The following is a 19,098-nucleotide window of genomic DNA, read 5'->3' as shown; positions in this document are numbered from 1 at the left end:
TTTCAGCTCACGTTCCTTTAAAAACACAGTCCCTTCAAGCGAACTCCACTCGAGTGCTGCACATTAAATAACACTCGTGGATCAGTAACCTGGGTCAGCCGACAGGCCAACAAGCACTGTGCTTGAAAGCATACTGTGTGGGCAAATAACTTGAAATATTATTCCACACTGTCTCTATTGTCATACATTTGTAGTAATGGTATGCTGGCCTTGCGGAAAACTTCTACACAGCAGGCTACAGATAAATTACAGCTTCAGTTATTATGAACTCCATGGAACTGGAATGTTAGGTTTCCTGTCTATTAACCTGCGGAGATGCAGTCATTAGTAGGTGGAAAGTTTTAAGACAAATTCGTTGAAACCTTGGATACATTTAGGGTTTTTTTGACAAATAATGAAAATCTATTTAATTTATGTATTGATTTTTTTTTTCCACGGTAGAGAACTTGGTCTGGAAAATGTTAATGGCCACGTGTGCAATGTGAGTTAGAATCGGAAGCCATTGAAAATAACCATATTACTGTACATAATATATTTTAGACATTAGATTATCTGCCACATTATTGGGCACACATTAAACAGATGTCTATACCTCTAAGAACTACATAGCTAATGTAACCATACAGTACCTAAAAAAGCTCTCTGCATGAAACAAGCAAAAGCTAAGAGAAGAGGAAGCACACTTGGGTTTGAAATACGCACAATGAAAACTCTGAAGGCAAGTCTTTAACAAGCAAGCTGTCTGGCTTGGAAAAACAAAGCACAGCACGTTTGAATACAGTAGTGTGGGTTTTTTTAACTCCACTTGCTTCAGTGCAAAACTGTAGCAACTGGTTATTCAACTTAAAATGAAAACAGACCCAAGACATTGCAGACAGCTGAGCTGTATGAACTTCTTGACTACTGTAAGTCCAGGCCTTGCATACAAAGAATGCACGAGATTGCCCTCTAAGCATTTCAGGCTGCAACTCTGATAAAGTTCAGGTTACAAAAAATCTAAAAATCCTGCATAATAGCATGAAGATTAAACTACTATAAAGATACTCCTGTTTTTCGTGAAAACATGTTAGAACAAGCTACAGTAGTTCTAATTTGACTCGTTCCGTGAAATTGTTTTTTTAAGGCATTTTGAAGCCTTTCTTCTTTATTATTGAATACACTTTTGGAGCAATTAAACAAAGGAAAGCTATGGTGACTCATCCCATTTGGAATACCGCAGTACAGCCAATTATCTTAATCTGTGGTGTGCAGCTGTGAATGCGCTGGACTGACTTTACTCTTTGTTGTGCCTTTTCACAGTTGAAAGCCGTTGGGGTGGCGCTGTGTCGACTGTCTCGTAGCTCGTGATACACATGTTTTTTATTAAGTGCCTTGTGATTATGCACAAGAAGCTCTTTAATGCACTCCATGATTATTATTAACATGCTCTCTTATTCTCGTGGAAGTTACTAAAGCTTGGTACTCAGTACTGAGCTAGAATATATGCACAGTTTCATTTCTCCACACTGAGTGCTCTTTTCCAAAAGGATATCAATGTCTAATGGTGGATTCAATCCAAAAAAAAGTGAACTATTTCTCTGATTTGTGGTGCAGTTCCACAAAACTTCCAGACATGCCCCTAACAGATCTCTGTAATACCTAGAATGTGAACATTGTGAACACACAGTATAGTGTAAACTTCCCTCTTCTGTAGAACGTTGAGTTCCAGAGCACTTTTCTGCAATAGCTTTTCACAAAGACTGATGTAGTGAAAGGAATACTGCAGAGAAGGGGGTGAAGTGTGACACTGAAGCGTTAAGGGGAACATTACACTTAAACCCCTTTTGTAAGGTCAAGGCACCCAGGGCAGGATTGTGTTATTAGGAGAATATCAATTTTCAATTGTTTCAAAAGGTCTCCTGAAATAATTGCAGAGGTGCAGGAGTATGGTGCTATAGTCAGTGATAAGCCAGTCAAAGGAGGTTATAGGGATGTGGTTTACATGAAAAAGCTGCCACCAAAAACCCTATGAATAGGAAAAAGAATGCACTTTGCAATGTAACACAAATACAGTACTGGTTGTACAGGGTGATGTGATTTAGCTAGTTAGAAACTAACATTGCGTTTACAGGGTAATCTCTAACAACAGCCCCCCTGCACCTGTGCACAATCCTGCTTTGCACAAGTCTTCCTCAGAGAAGTTTCTGGTGGTAGGATCAGACCCATGCCTGGCTCTGTACGTCAGTCAGTATGAACAAGCAGACAGGTATCAGGTTCTCATACTCTCAATAGCTTGGGTAACCTGTTCTATAGATCGAAGTACTACCACCCTGCAAGGATTATAATACACATTTCTCCTCCCTTACACATTACCAACCAAGTGTTCTGACGAGTGAAAAATGACTGCAGGTCCTCTTCACTTCAGACCACAGTACTGTCAGGAATTGTGACTGAAGTCATAACTATTGAGCAGGGTGTTTTTACACATCCACTGGGGATGAGTTAGTAACAGGCCCACAGGGGAACTGATTATGAACTGTGCTGTAGGGCACTGGACAACTGTGATTGCTGACCAAAAACAAACAAACAAAGAAACAAACAATCTATCTCTCTCTCTCTCTCTCTCTCTCTCTCTCTCTCTCTCTCTCTCTCTGTGTCTCTCTCTCTCTCTCTCTCTCTCTCTCTCTCTCTCTCTCTCTCTGTGTCTCACTCTCTCTCTCTCTCTCTCTCTCTGTGTCTCACTCTCTCTCAACAGTTAACAACCCATATGGTCTTATAAAACATCGTCAGATTGCACACGGTTGTAATTAGCCTCTGTGTGTCTGAATGTGATTACACTCCAGTCTCTCAGTATTGACAACAGCAATGGAGAAAATTGCATTTTCTATAGAATGTCTTTATAAGCATCTTAGGGATCTTAAATTGAGCAATCAACAGCTCAATAAAACATCCAAAGTAGTTCCTTTGACAACAGAAAAACTCCCAGCAATTTCCACTGTTCATCATCCCAGGAATCAATATCTTACAAAACATTACCATGTTCCACAAATTGTATTGAACACATGAAACTAAACGATGGTTACAAAAGTGAAAGTGACTTCCAAAAGAGTGGCTCAACTGGCAGGTGATACAATAATGTCAGTTACACGCATGATCCTCCGTCAGTCAGTTACATGCATGATCCTCCATCAGTCAGTTACACGCATGATCCTCCGTCAGTCAGTTACACGCATAATCCTCCGTCAGTCAGTTACACGCATGATCCTCTGTCAGTCAGTTACACACATGATCCTCCGCCACTGGCTCCACATTATACTCCAGATTTTGATAGTCACAATAAAGGGATAAAGAATTCCTAGTCAGCTTCATCCCAACTCTAGTGGATAATAGTTTCATGGTCTGAGACACTGGAAACCAACCAGCACATATAGTAAACGGGCACAGAGTCAAAGACACACTGAGAACAGCTGTATGCACTCACAGGCAAAATGACAAAACTCCAGTCCTTCTGCCAAGCAGTACTGTGGGCTAAACCATTCCACCTGTAGTCTGCTGTGCACTAGGTCACAATGATGGCCTCAATTGATAAAGCAAGGAGAGTTTCCATGAAACTCTGCATACCTGTTAGAAAGTTACATGACCCTAATTAATTTATTTTGTAATGTTATTTAATGATTTTAATTTATCTTCACAGTCAAGAGTAGCACCACAATTCATACAAATGCAAACAGGTATGTCAAACATACATCCCGCACCACAGCTGTAAATTCAAAATTAGAGCTAAAAGTATGAATAAAAGATTGATTGACAGTCATGAAATATATCAATAATACTGTGTAAAATAGTACAGAATACGAACTAGCAATGAAATATTTCAATGTACTGTGTAAAACAGAAAAGAATACGAACTAGCAATTAAATATTTCAATTGTACTGTATGTGCAAAATAGTACAGAATACAAACTAGCAATGAAATATTTCAATTGTACTGTATGTGCAAAATAGTATAGAATACAAACTAGTAATGAAATATTTCACTTGTACTGTGTAAAATAGTACAGAATACGAACTAGTAATGAAATATTTCATCACAATTTGATAAGCAATGCTCAATGTAAATGTAAATGTATGCCATAAAGAAGGATGGATAGACTGACATCTCAATGTGTCTCCAGAATCTAAAACTCAATCAATAATGTAAATAGCAAGTTGGAAACAATTGGAAATGTGGTTCGCCAGCTGGAAAAGCATGAAAACGCATGACGGACGGATGGCCGGCCCTGAAAGATTTCCTTTGTGTGGTTGGAGGTGCAAGGACAGCCTCTGACTGTACACCAATCCTTACAAGCCTCACACACAGGACAGCGGTCTGCACCATTCTTGTAACATTAATTTAACTAGGCTCTGATTTTAACTGTACCAGCCAGTCCAGAAATTACATTTATTAAAGGCATTATTTTTTTAATAAAATGCTTTTATTTTCAAACACAGGACTCAATTAAAAGCTGTGTTATATATTACCAATTAAAACCCAGTTGAAACCGCTACAGTACAGAGCACGCTGATGTTGAAATGCAAGGTGTTTAATAAACCATGTGATATACTGTAGTCCTCTGTGCCAGCACTGTACCAAATTCCAGCACACAGCTAGACCATCATGTAGATACGCTGCAGAAAGTGTGGCTATGCAGGTATCCAGTATATTTGATGTACCACTAGGCATGGACAATAATCAGAACATTAGGCAAAACCGGCCAAGATGGGGATGTGTTATTTCAACGCCCACTACTGTATATACACCTTTGTTACTTTATGCTTAATTTGCAACCTTACCAGTTTGTTGTTCCCTTTAGAAAAAAAATATCTTCTGCAAACCCAACGCTGGAGTAAATGCTTAGTGTGTCAAAACAACTAAAAGCAAAACAGCAAATACCAACTCCCCCCCCCCAAGCATTTGTTTCTTTTCCAAAACATGTGCTAAAGAAAATTGTGTAATTTTGTTCAAGTATTTAAAATAACTGTATTTTAATTGTGCAGTTCAGCACAAAAGGTTACATAAAAGGCAAGTACTGCACTTCAATCACGCAATCTGTCCTAAAAAAATCAAGAAAATGTAAGCTACCATGTAATCATACCTGTAACGTTTAAGAAAACAGTTTCCTTTTACAATAAACGGCCAAAAAGTAAAAGCACAGTAATACCATAGAAACGACACCCTAAAATCAAAGAATCAGTCCAGGTAACACTGTGCTTAAACAGCCAGGATATAACTAAGTTATAACAATACCTGGAAGATGTATTAGACCTGCAGCGTGGAGCATGTTGTAAGCAGTGAGAGGGTAAATGCCCCTGATTGCCCACTTGTAGTCCCGTCTATGACGGGCTCTGACTTTAGCTCACAACCAGAGCAGTCATGATATTTCATTTACTGGGTTTCTGTGTGGTACTACCCTAAATGTAAGCCTAATCATACTGTGTAAATAAAAAACATTGCTAACCGTAGAATAAATACTTTAGATTCATATGGTTTTTAAAGCGCACTAGAATCCCTATTGACAGTGCCAGCTGCATGACAAAAAGACCAGCTGAAGAGATGCAGATCAGCAGTTCCCAAACTGTGGGTCACAAAAGGTCCAGAGGTGGGGCGCAGAAGAGGGCACAGTCCACATCGGTGATGCAGCTGTTAATCAAAGTAAAGGACAGTGTTAGACTTCTGTGTCATCTCGTGTGCTTCTCCTAATCAGAACCCTGCTCATTCCAGCACCTTGCCTAGGCTATTCATTCATCCTTTCATTTTTAATGCTACGGTAATGCTGCTGTAATAATATTGAATTTTTAAAATATCAACCAACTCTGAAAAACACCTCTAAAAGTGTCTGTTGTTATTATTATTATTATTATTATTATTATTATTATTATTATTAGGCAATGGCATTATAATAACGGTCGCTTTGACGTGTATGTTTTCCTATATTTATCCTTTCCTCAATGGGAATTGAAAACGCACCCCTTACTAAATAATTTGAAAATGTTCTATCAAACATGAATGTAGGAGCCTGAAAAGAATATGCATGCGTCCGCATCAGATTAACATTGTAATAATAATACAAAATACTATATTTTAACAGAAGTAATTTCTGAACTATGGTTGTTCAATACTGTTTACATTTTATGTCCAAAAGCAAAGCATTTGAATTAATCTCACAAACCCTGACTAATGTAACTATCGTACTAAATTCAGCTGCTTTTTCTATAATATTGCCATACAATCCAAACACAACATGCTTTGAAACAAAAGGTAATTGGTAGATTTAATAGATTAAAAAAAAACAATTTTAAATTAAAAAAATGTGAATACTTGGCCTACTTCTGATTTATCTTATCCAACACGTAATGTAGGCTTGAAGTGTGTATCCTAGCAACGTGCTAATCTACCGTACTAGCAGTAGAAGCAGCGCACTCACAATCCATTTAATGCAAAACGGCAACAGGAGACTTCAAACTGGGTACTAATTCGATGCATCGATTCACCAAAATGTAATCAAAGCTCGGTAAAATCTAAGGACAGATGATCAACAATCGATGCATCGATTAATTGTCGCACCCCTACATGCCTGACATGCTAAACATAATAGTTCTCACCCTATTATTAAGCATTTACTGAAATTCTAAATCGCGTATTATTCAGCGAAACCTCTGAAGAAAATGACATGTGCCAGTGTGCTACAGTGGGTGTGATGTTTAAAAACCTCTGATGAAAAGGTGTGATTTGTACAAACACAACAGTTGTATATTCCTGTTTGGGATAAAAAGCTGGGTTAGTTCAGTTAGACTGAAAACAGCTGAACATCAGTGGTTTTGCACAGTATATCTACAGTGCAAAATAAGTGGGAAAGCTGAAAAGTGTCCCTGTGGACAATCCCACACACTAGATCATCCTGAGGTATTAGATGTGCTGTTTCCTCTGCGTTTGCTGCCAGTGTGAGTACTGCTTCCGTTTGCTTCACTGGGCCATGGGAAGGAATGGGACTTCGCTCAGCACAGCCACTCAAGGGAACTGTTAACATTTAATGTTTTTTCCGCTCTAAAGCTGTGAATAACTTCTTGATTCACTTTGAAACGCAATATTAAATGCAAACATACTTCTGTGTGACAGGCTAGACCAAGACGAGAGCAGCACTTTGTTTTTCTTAGCTTTCCCATTTTAATGTATTCCCTGACTAGTTTTGAAGCCAACCACAGTTATGAAGAAAGACATTATGGTTAAAGGTGCTGCCCTTTAATGCATTTTAATATGGGTGGCGTTTGCCGTGACTGCTTTTGATTTCTTAATAGAAACATTTTCTTCTTCCACAGATTTTCATGAAACTGCTGCTAGAGAAGCCAAACAGGTATAACATGCACAGTGGACCATGAGGGGGCCATAACACAGTCATGTCCCACACTCCATCTCTGATTCAGGGAACTACTGGCGAACAACTGGTAGAAGGCAGATAGCAAATGAATGAAACTGAGGACACCCTTACCCACTGTTACACAAGAATGAGCCAAAACACCTCATACAGAGCATGACAAACATCAATTGCAAGAATCTGCAAAAGCCTAAAGCATACTAATCAAACTGCCCAGCATCTCCTAATATCTTACCTCAACCAAATTAGATCTAAGGGACCAACAACAGCGTGGCGTAGTGGTTAGGGCTCTGGACTCTTGAAAAGTGGGTTGTGGGTTCAATCCCAGGTGGGGGACACTGCTGCTGTACCCTTGAGCAAGGTACTTTACCTAGATTGCTCCAGTAAAAACCAACTGTATAAATGGGTAATTGTATGTAAAAAAAAAAAAAAAGTAAAAATATGTAAATTAAAAAATAATGTGATATCTTGTAACAATTGTGAGTCACCCTGGATAAGGGTGTCTGCTAAGAAATAAATAATAATAATAATGGTAGTAAGTAGTAAGGATACAAATGGACCACATTATATCTAAAGAGCCCACAATTCACATCCCCCTGCTTGAAAACCATCCTTCACGAAGTGTTAAAAAAAAAAAAAAGAGTAGTGATTTTCTTTCCATTTTCCACTGATTTCAAAAGCATATAAATATGAATTTGTCAATAAAGTGGTGCCAGTTGTAGCACACTTGAGTTTAACAGCTGTTCTGTGCATCAGCGTTGCTCATTGGTGCACCAGACAATAAACCCAAGCAACAAACATAAGACCAGCGCTTACAGTAACACAGCTTTGCATTGCTTCACGTGGGCTGAGCCGCAATGAACAGCCTCTGTAGGAAAACTGAGGTCAGCAGCTTGTAAACATATGAAAGGATCTGCCATGGCAACATGTGCCTCTTCTAATTTGTGACTGTTGAATAATGAGCTTCATCTGAGATAGAAGGCGTGTGTGTGAGTGTGTGGGTAAACAGATTTTACTTCATTATTTAGGAGGGATTTAGCTGCCAACCCCAGAAGGGGACCTACTGTAAAAGCAGGACATTTTCATAAATAACTCGCAAAACCCTCAATATAAAGTTGTACATTTCTGTTTAATAGATTACATTTAAACTATCATACATCTTTTCTAGTACTGATTCAATATTTCTAGTCACCTTTATATTTTACTCTTTCAAACATTTCAAAGTTCACATACAGTATTCAATAGTAGCAATTTACAATGCATCAAAGTTACTATAAGTGATAAAACTTTTTGACCAGAAAGCAAAAATCAATGCAAGATACTCACAAAGAAGGACATTTTCAGATTAAATGATTAGTAAAATACTGTGTTGTTCAAAATTTTTATTTGTATTTACTGTTTAAGCCTTTACAGCCTTTTCAAAATACAAAGAACAAAGCATTGAAGAGTCATGGTAAATGTGAGTTTGCTACAATTCAGAACTAGCAAATTAACATTTCACCCAGAAGTGACATCGTGCACTGTTCTTAAGGTCTTTTCAAAGCAACCTTGGTGTGTCAAAGCGTGGTGTGTCAAAGCTTGGCGTGTCAAAGCGTGGCGTGTCAAAGCGTCAATGTCAAAGCGTCAATGTCAAAGCGTCAATGTCAAAGCGTGGCGTGTCAAAGCGTCAATGTCAAAGCGTCAATGTCAAAGCGTCAATGTCAAAGCGTGGCGTGTCAACGTGTCAGTGTCAAAGCGTGGCGTGTCAAAGCGTGGCGTGTCAAAGCGTCAGTGTCAAAGCGTGGCGTGTCAAAGCGTGGCGTGTCAAAGCGTCAGTGTCAAAGCGTGGCGTGTCAAAGCGTGGCGTGTCAAAGCGTCAGTGTCAAAGCGTGGCGTGTCAAAGCGTCAGTGTCAAAGCGTGGCGTGTCAAAGTATCAGTGTCAAAGCGGGGCGTGTCAAAGCGTGGTGTGTCAAAGCGTGGTGTGTCAAAGCCTCAGTGTCAAAGCGTCAGTGTCGGGCATATTTTGACGCTGTCAGGCTGCTTTCATACCAAAGTCATCAATCAATCAGAAGTTATATTGTTGTATCCTTCTGCACTTGGCACTGTAACAAAAATACTATTGCATAATAACCAGTTAATAAAGAGGTGTGTCTTTTGCAGGAATAAAATAGCAAACATTATACATTTCAGTAGTCTGCCGTTTTGAGTGGTGTTATCTTTGCTGCACTGCAGAGCAGTCTTTCTTTACTGTACATCTTTACTATTGAAACTAACTTGCCTTCTTAAGTGCATCTGACCCACAGACATGCACTCACAGCAATGACGACTATCTTTGTCATTATTTACAGTGTTACAGGCAAACCCAGAAACTGGGTGATTTGCGGATTGCCCGGTCAAAGTCTGAAATTAATCACAAAGATCTTTCATTTTATGTTTTCAGAGGACAGAGACAGAGCTACGATTGAAGAGCTTGTTTGACCCGCCTACCTGAGTAGTGTCATTCACTCACTCAACTCATTCATTAAAACTACACAGGAAGTCCAGTTTCAGAAAATAGGCGTATATTAAAAGCTGCACAGAATTGTAAAACATGAATGTTACAGCGGACACTGCCGCTCTGACGGGATGTGCTTGGTGTGTAAGGACTTTTACTAACAGAAACAAATTTGTCTTCCAGTTTCATGTTACTTTCACAAAAAATGGACAAAGACAAGAGGATTTATGACGAAACCAGCAATCTGGGAAAATACAATTCCACTAAGCAGCTCGGCTGTGACTGATTCAAAAGTGACAACATAAATCAATCATTACTTTTACTGTAGGTATGTTAGAAGAGTGGGCGAGTCCATGTGCCAGTGTGAGTGCCAGTGCCAGTGCCAGTGCGTGTGCGTGTGAGTGTGCGTGTGCGAGTGCATGTGCGTGTGTTCTCAATGTTGTTTGTTTTTTTACTACCAACCAAGGAAGACATCATCATCAAAATGTTATTTTTCACAAAAGCTTTAAAATGACAACAAACAAAAAGTATGTCGACTAGAGTAGAGCAAGTGAATGCATTAATCCACTCCTCGTAACACACACAGTTGAGTTGTTTCCTGAAGAAGGTTAAGCCTTGCCCCCACCCCCAGCATACTACAATGTGAGGATATGACTACATTCATAACGACTGCCCAGAAGGCATTGTTTTGACTGCTCTGAAATAATGTGCAAGAATGAAGAGTCCTTCACAAAGGCATGACATCGAATTGGTCATGCATGTGGAACTTTAACTGACTTATTTGTCTTGATTACGTATGTCTTTTGATTGACACATTAGATTTCATTTTTCCAATGGTTCACCAAGCTGACAACATGAAACACGAATCCAAAATACAGTTTATAGAGAGCTGTTTGGTGACTTTCACGATCCTATACATTTAATACATTAGGCTCGAATGGTGCCCTTTTTTAATACACGAATGTCATCGTATAAAACAGTAATGTAGAATTAAATGCGTTTGTGCAACTTGTTAGAGAATTAAATCATCCCGTTAAACTTGATAGTCATTACTGTACGTCAAGATCTTGCAAACGACATTGGACTTCAGGGCAGCAAAAGAACAATATTAAACAATAACTATTTCTGTTAAAAAATGCAACTTTTAAAGCGTTTATTCCGGTACCGGTATATGAAGGAGAAAAACATTTTTTAAAACAAACCTATAACTTCACAAAAGTAATACAATGTAAATCGTGGAAAAACAAATGCCCCATGTGCACCACATAACTAGTTATTTACTGTACAAACAGTGTATACCTTCCACTACGTAGTGTATTTGGTACTAACTATCAGTTATATATTTATATATGCCCCATTCGACAGAAAAAGCGTACTACACAGAAGCACTACAACTCCATCACACGCAGGTCCAGACTGGTAACAAAATTGTTTTCATACCTGCTCCTTTTAAATGACCCTCATGTTTCTCTCGGTCTCGGTGTATCCACGGAGTTCTCTGTCACAAGCAGCTGGCGCCCGGGGTTAATCTGCATTGAGAAGGGTTTAGCAATCTCATGGGCTCGTTAATTTGTCTAATCGTCCGCTGGCCTCCAGAGACCGGCCACTGTTGAAGGAACGGATTTATGCAACTCACTGAGGCACTTCAGATGCGTTTCAGTTTCTCTTCCAAACCCAGCCTCGCCGTACAGGAGACGAAGCGTGCTTCACCCATCCAGTGATTCTGAGACTACCAGCAGCAGCAGCAGCGCTGCCTGCGCTTGTCAAAAACTCGGTGTGTGTACTGCAATACCCGCGTTAGTATTTGCAGATTACCAGAGCTGATAAAATGCTTTTGTTGTTTTTACATATTTTATTTGCTTTCCGTCCTATTCATTTTTTTTCATGCAAATATACTGCAGTTTGAATTTTTCAGTAGGAGAGAACGCTACTAAAGACTTTACAGCAAAGGTTTCTTTTTACTGTACTTCAAAATATGCACCACTACCGTTTAGCTGACACGCAAGAATACCTACCAGAACACACACAGCCAAAGGTTAAGCCCTTCAGTGCTACTGTCTAAATGCGTCTGACCCATCTCACTACATCTCTCAAGCCTCCCCTTTTCTCAGCTTCAATCAGTCCTTACTCTAGAGATCCTGCAAGAAAAAACACACTTCACCACCAAAAGCGAGCTGATCCAGCTGCAAAATACTTAGGAAGCCTGATCTGGGCAGCTAAACTGTTTACATCACACTCCTCCAGTGCTTCCTGTCTCAAGTAACATTAATAGGATGGCTGAATGCTTCAGGGAAAAAAGGGATTGTACAAAAGTAGCTCGCACACCAAAAAAACAGACCTCTTGAAGAGTATATAGCTGGATTAATTGGATCCCTGTTTTTGTTCGTTTATGTTTTTATTCATGTGGCATGGTCAGAGTTTGAAAACCTCTTGACTTTTCATTGCTCTGCTACACAAATAAAAGCACTCCCATACTTCTGAGATTGGTATTTACTACCATAGTCAATCTTCGGTTGCACCTGTCTACATGTCTACTGAAAACCATGGGAACACCTCAGTGACAGATCCTTCAAATATATATATATATAAATATATAAATATATAGAATACGCATGTACAGCATAGTTTGGCAAATTCATGTAATGAATCCCTGTTTGAGATTTTTTAAAGAAAGGAGGTGATAAGTTTTTAAGCTTGGGGGGCACAAGGTACAGTACAGCTCTGGCCAAAAGTTTTTTCATCACCAAAAATTTTAGGATTGAGACATAAAAAATAAAAAATAAAGTTTAAAAAAACTATATGAACATAGATCTTTTTTTTTAATCAAAGAAACTACAAAATGATATTGCAAAAAAGTCTACCGGAAGCCATAATAGCAGTACAGTATTTCATGTTAGATTTCAAAATGCCACATTTTTCAATTTGTCTGTTTTTTCGTAAAGTATATGGAAAATTACAAAGCGGTATGTAATTCAATATGTTAACGTAACATTATTCAGCAGGTTTCATTCGACTTTATGAAGCAACATTAGTTAATTCTATAGGGTGATGCAAAACAACCAGAGCTGTAGCTGGCTTGTGAAACCTACTTTTGCACAGTTATAGTAAGTAGCTTTCTTGGAGTGTTTCTCTCAATAAAGAGTTTCTGTCCAACTATCCCCATCTTTTGAAAGAAGATCTCCCCACATTCACATTCTAGTGCTAGAGAAGCCCCTCCCACACACACTTCTCTAATGCTACAGAAGCCCCTCCCACACACACTTCTCTAGTGCTAGAGAAGCCCCTCCCACACACGCTTCTCTACTGCTAGATAAGCCCCTCCCACACACACACCCTTCTCTAGTGCTAGAGAATCCCCTCCCACACACACACATTCTCTTTTGCTAGAGAAGCCCCTCCCACACACACTTCTCTAGTGCTAGAGAAGCCCCTCCCACACACACCCTTCTCTAGTGCTAGAGAAGACCCTCCCACACACACACACACTTCTCTAGTGCTAGAGAAGCCCCTCCCACACACACTTCTCTACTGCTAGAGAAGCCCCTCCCACACACACTTCTCTAGTGCTAGAGAAGCTCCTCCCACACACACATTCTCTAGTGCTGGCTACACCCCTGACTCTTTCTAAAGAGACATAATTATAACAAATATATACACATCAAAAATCTCTAAAATGACATAAAGAGAAGCTAGTATCAAATGGTTTCCAGTCTCATTTAAACACATTTCATTATTGCATTCTTATATTTTGTATTACTTTACCACATATTACAAGTATCAGTTGACTGTGGAATTGAAACCAGACCTACACCCTTCACTGACGGCTTCTCGGGGACTCTGCCCAAACTTGCACGAGGGTTATCATGAGAAAGAAACCCTGGGAATCGTATTTTCAAATGCCTTGCTGTGGATTCAATGTCAGTGTGTTATACAGGATGTGTCTGTGGTGAGCCCTGCAGCCTCTGTGAAACCCACGCCCACTCATTTCAAATATGTGGTCCTGGCAGGTGAAATTATGAAAGGTCTTTCAGAGCGCAGCTTAACCACGGAATACTGGTAGGAACTGGCAGAACTTTCTTAACAAAAATACAGAAATACATAAACGCAGCAGTTGTTTAGATTCTCAGCACAGGCTGCAACTACACTGCCCTCTATTTGTGAAACATGTGTATTACCATACACTAAAGCGACTGCTGCAGTGTGGGACTGTATCAGAAACTTGTTAGAAACTTGCTGGTCAGCACGCTGGCACAATCGTCCTCTGTATTCAGAAATAGATCCTTCATACGCATGACAGGAACTTGCAACTTTACAGGAAGTGCCAGCTTGTGATTGCACCAAACAGGACATTATTTACTTGAACAGAGATTATGGAGTACGCACAGGCAATCTGCTTGATAATGGGTCGTTTCCCATCACCATTCCCAAAAAAGTTATACACATATATTTTCATTAAATCCCCTCATACTGTATCTCAGGGCATCACATGTGTTTCCTCCGTGTTGCTGAATTAGCCTTACTGATCCTGTCCTGTATTTCATGTAACAAAGGGCTTTGTATATTTTAGGTGTCCCTGTTTGTTCATTTTAATCTGGAAATCCAAATTCTAGCCGTCAAAATGAAACAGCAGCGCCAATCGCCAACATGCAGAGGAAATCTTGGACATGAAGCAACCATGCTAGGTGCTACTAGGCTTGGAAGCACCAAAGTGCGAGAGGTCTAACATTGCCAGCTTATCTTACTGTAACAGACCACCAGCACTACTGAAAGAAGCGGCTCCTTTTCCTAAAGAAACAGGCCACACTCAGCTACTGGATAATGTCGAATTGCTATGGACAGAAAGCAAATCACTTGCAACTTATTTTTTAAAAGTTAGGATGTCTCATGAACTCTCTAAAGATGCCTGGCAGTGCACACAGTGTGTTAGACACAAAGCCTGGAGACCAGGTTTCAATCCTCTGTCACTATATATACACAGTGTGTTTGACACAAAGCCTGGAGACCAGGTTTCAATCCTCTGTCACTGTATCTACACAGTTAGGGAGTGCAGGTTCACATCCTGGCTGTGTGAAGTTGCAGGTCTTCTCTGGGGATTTCACAGGGAGCATTGTACTGGCTGTGGTGCTCCAGTATGGTGACCTTTGTCCTATCGGGGCCGATAGTTTGTCAACATCCAAAGGTGTCCTCTTGTCCATATTCATTCATTATTTCATTATTCACGCACATCTTCCTTTCATTGGGTTTTGTTTTCCAGCCAACTAGATTATACGGATAACATGAATTGCATAGTGGCAATGACTGCTCAATCCAGTGTTCTCTATGTGTAAGTGTTTTCAGTCAGGCTCCAACAGGCAAAGGCAGCTACTAAGCCAATAATGTTCTTCCTCTTTGCAGTTCCCACGATTTTGTTTTGTTTCATGTAAACTTCAATCAGCAAGTGCTGTAGGTGCACACAGGGCTGTACTGGTATTGTTGAGAGCACACAATACACACGCCCACATCCACTATACTGCATGTATTACACAGGGCTGTACTGGTGTTAGAGCACACAATTCGCACGCCCACATCCACTACACTGTATTACAACCTTACTTTTAGTATGGGAAATGCATATGGTTTTATTTGATGGTCTCTAATGAGTAAAGGCAAGTTTTACAGTCTTTACCTGCAGAAGCAGCCACTTTCATCTGCACTCTGTATCCAATAGAACAAACAGCACACACATCTTCAGAAAAATATATACAAACTGACCACAGCATCCAGACTCCAAGTGACTGTGGAAAGAGATTTGAAACAGTGCCAGGACTGTCTGGACTGACAGGCAATGACCTGCAGTACTAACCTCAAAATCACGATCAGATTAAAAAATAGTTTTTCAGACGACTGAGACATTATTCACTTGAACAGATACTAATCAAAGTGTGGCTGCTCCCAGAGCACTTAGAACAGCACGAATCAACAACCTACAGAACGCAGGACTACACAACAGCAGTCTGGAGAACTAGCATCTCAGGTGAGCTGAATGCAATTCAACAGGCCATGCTACAGAATATGGTCTTGGAAGCCAGCTGTACTGCAGAAAGTAGAAAGCAACTCATTCTACTGCAGTGTCTAATGCAGCGGAACCCGTCACAGATCACTTCAACCCCAGTAAACAGCACACAAACCCCTCAGTGTTAGCCTGCATAGACCAGCTGGATGTTCAGCCAGATATTAAAGGTACTGAAAAGTAAGAAAGGTTATCAGCTACTGCCCCCTAGTGGAAAGTGCTCGTTAATTGAGGGATAATCCTGGCAGTGGAATGTCAGGGTGTTCCGTTTTTTAAAAATGCTGCAAAATCCAGTCAATGCAGGATTTAGTTGGTGATAGCCAGGATTTGAAGCTTTAATCCCTTTTAATGTTACATAAGCTGAAAACAAAGGAGCTACTGTGTTCATTTTGTGAACGTCTGCACAGTACATTTGAAAGGTATGTCAAACACAAGCACGTTGAATTCCTACCATACTTTGCAGTGCCATGAATGTTCCAGAGCTGAACGGGTTGGAATAGAAAAACAGACGGGTATCGGGATATCAAACTGAAATTTACACTGGCAATTTCCACAGGGACGTAATTAAAAGGAGAAAGCACCCAGCAACCACAACTGACATGGTGGTATGTTTAATATAATCTGACACACAGAACAGTCAGAAGGTTTTACTGACTGTACAAAAGAAATCACTCCCCACTATCATAGTCACTTTGAATGGACTGTCCCATAGTTCTGCACATCTTTTAATTCAAGTTATACAGTCGTATAACCTTGCCGTACGTTCTCACTTCTAAGGCTGCTCATTTATATCTGAACATCACTGACATCACAAAACATATTTCATCTGCACCCAGCACACAGACAGATGAAGAACTAGCCTTCCAACAAAGCATAAAACTGAGGCCCCACTTACTCTGTGAAAGATCTCTAGGCATTTCAAACCAGATCTGTTCAATTAGGACCAAAATATGATTTTAAAACCCCATTGCATTCACATGCACATCACAGAATGGACTCTGAGTCAGGGGGCACAGTGGGTTAATGCACTAGTCTTACAGGTGGCACACTGGGTTAATGCACTAGTCTTACAGCACATTGGGTTAATGCACTAGTCTTACAGCACATTGGGTTAATGCACTAGTCTTACATGTGGCACTGTGGGTTAATGCACTAGTCTTACAGCACATTGGGTTAATGCACTAGTCTTACAGCACATTGGGTTAATGCACTAGTCTTACAGGTGGCACAGTGGGTTAATGCACTAGTCTTACAGCACATTGGTTTAATGCACTAGTCTTACAGCACATTGGGTTAATGCACTAGTCTTACATGTGGCACAGTGGGTTAATGCACTAGTCTTACAGGTGGCACACTGGGTTAATGCACTAGTCTTACAGCACATTGGGTTAATGCACTAGTCTTACAGGTGGCACAGTGGGTTAATGCACTAGTCTTACAGCACATTGGGTTAATGCACTAGTCATACAGCACATTGGGTTAATGCACTAGTCTTACAGGTGGCACACTGGGTTAATGCACTAGTCTTACAGCACATTGGGTTAATGCACTAGCCTAACATGTGGCACAGTGGGTTAACCCTTAGCAGTCCATTTATTCAGCGTGTCTCAGGCGTGTCAGGTCCAATTTATTTTTACACGCGCAGTTTATTTTAGAAGCACTGTTTAAAGTATTTTTTTCACAGTAAAACAGGTTTAAAAGGCACTGCATATCAACAGGATACTCAGTACTGCATCTCCAGCCCCACCCCACCCCTTGTTCGCTGTATTTTTCACATACATCTACATAGTAGTGCATACCGATAAATCATCTCCTCATCACTCGTTTTATCATCAAACTCCTCAATAATGCTATCCAAGTCATTATTTTATAACTATAATATCTAAAAAAAAGTCTGCAAACGTTTGTGATATTCATTGAGCGCTGGATGCAGAAGCAGCTATCTTGTTTGTTTATGTCCGTGTTATCTATGTGGCGCCGGGGCTATCTCTATTCATGAGATACGCCCCTTTTTTTCAGCTTCTCTCGGCTCCTATCGGTCTCACTCGACCATTTAATGGTTTTCTCTGCTTTTTCCGGAGAAAAAACGACTAGAGACCTGTTTTCTATGTCTTTTTGATGATGTCGGACAGGGTCCGACATTGGACCACAAAAGGTTAATGCACTAGTCTTACAGCACGATGGGTTAATGCACTAGTCTTACATGTGGCACAGTGGGTTAATGCACTAGTCTTACAGCACAGTGGGTTAATGCGCTAGTCTTACATGTGGCACAGTGGGTTAATGCACTAGTCTTACAGCACAGTGGGTTAATGTGCTAGTCTTACATGTGGCACAGTGGGTTAATGCACTAGTCTTACAGGTGGCACAGTGGGTTAATGCACTAGTCTTACATCACAGTGGGTTAAATCACTAGTCTTACAGTACATTGGGTTAATGCACTAGTCTTACATGTGGCACAGTGGGTTAATGCACTAGTCTTACATGTGGCACAGTGGGTTAATGCACTAGTCTTACATCACAGTGGGTTAAATCACTAGTCTTACAGTACATTGGGTTAATGCGCTAGTCTTACATGTGGCACAGTGGGTTAATGCACTAGTCTTACAGCACAGTGGGTTAAATCACTAGTCTTACAGTACATTGGGTTAATGCACTAGTCTTACATGTGGCACAGTGGGTTAATGCACTAGTCTTACAGCACAGTGGGTTAACCCAGCTTAGTCTGGTCATCTCAACAGCCTTCAATAGTTGGTCACACCACTGGACCACAATATGACACAATAGGAAGTACGGTACAGTCTCAAATAAGAAGCCAAGGATTGGTGGCGCAGGGGGAAACCAGGGTAATTTAGAAGTATGTTTGTACTGTAAGGATACAGTATGTGGGTCAGCTCAAGATACTAGATTCATAACCTTTCATTAGAATGAAATAAAAAAAAACACTGCACTGTGAGCCCTAACAACCAGTTTAGAACCACACACTAATGGCATAAACCGGCCCTTACTAACCGTGTGGGTAATTTAACTTGCACTTTTGTCTGTGTCTGTGACTCACTGAATAGCTCCAAAAAAACAAATTCCCCCTGCCCCCTCAAATCTTTGCATATCAGAAACAGTATACTTCATCACATTTTTTTTTTTTAAATGCTTGCATATTGGAATAATGTAACTAACACATGGC

General features: G+C 40.1%; 1 protein-coding gene across 3 annotated transcripts in view; it reads right to left on the bottom strand.

The window, feature by feature from the left end:
• Positions 1 to 19,098, bottom strand: part of LOC117404077 (PDZ domain-containing protein 2-like) — a 121,032-nt gene that overhangs the window by 73,203 nt on the left and 28,731 nt on the right. The window contains exon 1 of one of the 3 annotated variants that reach the window (XM_058999429.1): positions 11,306 to 12,087. The exons of the other annotated variants lie outside the window; for them this stretch is intronic. The gene's annotated coding sequence lies outside the window, so the exon portion shown is untranslated. Of the gene's footprint in view, positions 1 to 11,305; positions 12,088 to 19,098 lie in introns of those variants that run through there. 3 annotated transcript variants of the gene reach the window in all.

The sequence above is a fragment of the Acipenser ruthenus genome, chromosome 1 (assembly GCF_902713425.1).
Source record: "Acipenser ruthenus chromosome 1, fAciRut3.2 maternal haplotype, whole genome shotgun sequence".
Lineage (NCBI taxonomy): Eukaryota > Metazoa > Chordata > Actinopteri > Acipenseriformes > Acipenseridae > Acipenser > Acipenser ruthenus.
The sequence above is the reverse complement of the archived record's forward strand: the minus strand, read 5'-3'. Positions and strand labels throughout refer to the sequence as shown.